The sequence below is a fragment of the Atta colombica genome, unplaced genomic scaffold, assembly GCF_001594045.1.
Source record: "Atta colombica isolate Treedump-2 unplaced genomic scaffold, Acol1.0 scaffold125, whole genome shotgun sequence".
In the NCBI taxonomy this organism is placed as follows: domain Eukaryota; kingdom Metazoa; phylum Arthropoda; class Insecta; order Hymenoptera; family Formicidae; genus Atta; species Atta colombica.
In genome coordinates, this window is record NW_017259212.1 from 1,496,087 (window position 1) to 1,499,982 (window position 3,896).

Below are 3,896 nucleotides of genomic sequence, written 5' to 3' on the forward strand. Positions count from 1 at the left end.
AAATATTATACATTTGTTTATACGTTTGTTAATATATATATTACATAAATTTTATGAAACATGCCTCTTTTTTATTCTCTTTTTAATATTTAAATAATTTTAAGTTAAATATATGTATATGTTTAAATGTGATGTAAATACGTATGTATATGTTTTTCACTTTTTAAATTTGCGATATTTTTGTTGCTTTATCATTCTTTCTAATTTTATTTTTCGATTTATGTGTAATTCTATTTATGTTAATAAATTATTAATGCTGAACAGATAATTTAAAATAAAACACTAATTTGTAACACACATATGTAAAAAAGAATATTAAAAGCGGTAAAAAAGAAAATTCTAAGCTGATATCTGTGTGTTCTTCAACTTAAAACGTTATATAGACAATTTGGCCCTTTAATGTTTAGTCTCGCCCATGAAGTTTCTCTTCCTGTGATTAAATGAAGAAATATTATGGTCATCCGAGCTTAGTTTATGTATGTTCGTATTGCGGTGCATTTTATTCTGCGATACGTATAACGAGTTAATGGCAACTTTATGCGCGGCTCCGATGACATTTACTATTGCTCTATTTCTGCTCCGCTCACGTAACAGTCACCCATATTATCGTATTGTTTCCTGAAGCACTCTTCATTGTTCTTCCATTACGGAAATCGAGCTCTGGCTACGAGTTTAGAATTTATCGTGCGATATGTACAGTCATGCGCCGTGTATGGTATATTCGGAAATTTGGATTTTTGCCTATTTCCGCTCTAATTCGACTATCGGACATATGGGTTTCTGGCATGTATCCATTCCCTGTTATATTTTCTAGAACAACTCGCCGTGACTGTGCTACCATCAAGATTTGGCGATCAAATTCGAATTTCAAATTAATCCCGTCTAATACTTAGCTTTCCTTAGTCATATCTTATGTTAATAACGTAGATTGTATAAAAATACAATTTATTAGTTTTCATTTAAATTAAAAAAATAGGAGTTAATAATACTTAACATATATAATTAAGACTATTGTTATGTTTATGTTTAATTCATAAATATATATAGAATATTACATCTATGGTTTAATTATTTATTATATCATGAAGATATTTTAGAAGAACTTAAAAATTATTATTCTCATTTACATTCTCCCAAACTGATTAAAGAAATTATATTTTTTTATACAATATAAGATAAAAAAGATTTATATAATATAGCATATTATTATTAATGAGGATGTAGGATCGCAAAATTCTTATTTTTACAAATGAATTTCATCATTCATTTATTTAATCGTATTACCGTTCAAATTGGACTCTAGTCATCTCTGAAGATAAGGTTTTGAAACAATAATTTTTATGGAATTAGATAATTTTGTTAGTTTAATGTTCAATGGGGGGGATCGATGCATATCTGATATATGGGAACTATTGTTTTTAACGCCGATTCCAAACGGCGATGACAAATATACTCTGGTTGCCATTGTCTTTCGAGAGGTGGCGATCAAATTAAATTTTTGTGTACTGATTTGTGTGCTGGATTTGAAACTCTGAATCTTTGATATAGAAAACAGCCGCGCTACGCTGCGAATAAATTTATAGTAATTAATTACTTATTTTTATGTTGATTTAGATATGTGGGCAACTTGGATCATGTTGTATCAGAAGATTTATTGTGTGCTCTGTTTTCGCATATCGGTAGCGTTAGAAGTTGCAAGATCATCAGAGAAGTAAATCTCTTCTGCAATACAATAATGATATTTACGTAAAATATTTAAAAAACTTTTTAAACAATTTTTTTTTAAATTAAATACAAAATATCTTGAAATATTGTGGATTAGTTGTTATGAATAAACATCAAATAAAGTAACGTATATACTTACTATTCGATGAACGTCCTGGGAAAGTTTTTAGAACATAGGAATATCTTCTAAATGTTTTAGAATGTCTCTTGGATATTTGTGTCGTATATGGGGTTATAATAGCATGTTATAGATTTTTTGCAATAATGTTGAACGCTTCCTATTTGTAACGGTACAATCAATTTTGATCCATGAAAGTTTCACTTGCAAAGGATTGTAGCCATTCACATGTTGATATGTTATCATGGTTGAAATGGATTGAGACAAACCAGTTTCTCTCTTGTGATCTGAGAGCTCCACCCTCAAAGATCATATCGTTTGCACGAAAGCCCGCATTAAAGCAAACTGTTCTGTCATTATATGATAGTCGCGAGTTGTAGATGAATATATCTTATTCAACGTACTAATAATCGCTTAGCTTTCGGAACATAGAATAATCTCTTCATTCTCTAGAATATTATCAGTCTGAAGCAAATCAGATGAAAATTATCAGATGATGTTAATTTAATTAATTATGTTAATTTAACTAATTAAATTATGTTTTTAATTATTTTTTAATTATTTTTTATGTAAAAGTAATTAATAATTTTAATTTTAATTTTAATTTTTTAATAAAAATATGCATATTGTTAAAAAAGAAATAAATTTGAAAGAAAGATATATTCAATAAATAAATTATTAATAAATGAAAAAAGAGAATTAAGAGATGTATTTTGAAATGTTTCTTGATTAATAATCTCACCGATATTACGTTTCCGACAGTTAAATATGGTTTAAAAAAATATAAAGTTATATGAAAATGTAAAGTTATAATATGAAGTTAAGAAAATGTAAAGAAGTTATGAAAATATTTTGCTACGAAAATATAAATTAATGAATTTTCATTAAGGTATTACATAATATTTATTATGTTTTAAATTTAAATCTTAAATCACGAAATCAATCAGTAAATATTATATATATACATTCTTATTATTGTTAAAAATTCTTCTTCATTTTTTTATGTATTTCTTCTTGATTTATAATATTATAATTAAATAATAATAATGGTAATTACAAATGTAAGCTTTTTAAATAACATTTTCAAATAACATTAATTATTCGAAGAAGACATCATACTAAATAAAAATTAATAACTGTTGAATAAAATTAAGATTTAGCGATCTGTCAACAAAGGAAGAATTAGTAGGCTATTTTAATCGAAGAAACAATAATGCAGAACCATGCATCCATATATGCGCTTACATGAGTCCATGTGAAGACAAAAGTCAAATAGAAATGTAAACGCCCATGAATATAATTACGAAACAGTGCTGCAATACTATGTAGACATAGTAAATGCACGAAGGCATCAAGTTTGTATACTTTTCTTCTTGATTTTCGTAAGATTTAACCTTTTACTTATTTCTCTCCATCTCATTCAGCTCGTTATATATTATTTTTTTTCTATACTGGTCGGTTGCATGCACCAACGAGATATACACTCGTTGCACGATGTGGTTTCGTGCGACGTAACACTTGTTCATCACCTTCGTGTATACGTCACACAAAGTTTTTTTCCTCATCGTCACTTCCCTTGTTTCTCACGTTCTTTTTTTCTTCCTTCATTAAGCAGCAAGTATGTAAGCGATGTGCTGCAGTATCACGGAAAAGATAGCTCGGGAAATAATATTTGAGAGATACGTCAGATACTCATTTTTTCGTACATGTTTGCGATTAAAGACACTAAAAGAGCTATTTGTAGAGAATAGATAAAAGAAATTAATTAAACAAATTTAAAAAAAAACTAAAATTTTATTTTTCATGTGTAAGGCTTTCCTACTAATTTCTTAAGTTTCGATAAAATTTCAATCAGTATTTTGGAAAAAAATATATATATGTGTGTTTGCTGATATAAGTAATTGATCTAAGTTTTTACTAAAATTTACGCACACGTTATATACTAATATATATATACACATATGCTTGTATGTAATATATATATATATATTCTATTATTATTTTATACAAATACAGTTCAGATTTAAGTACATGATACATAAAGAAATAGATT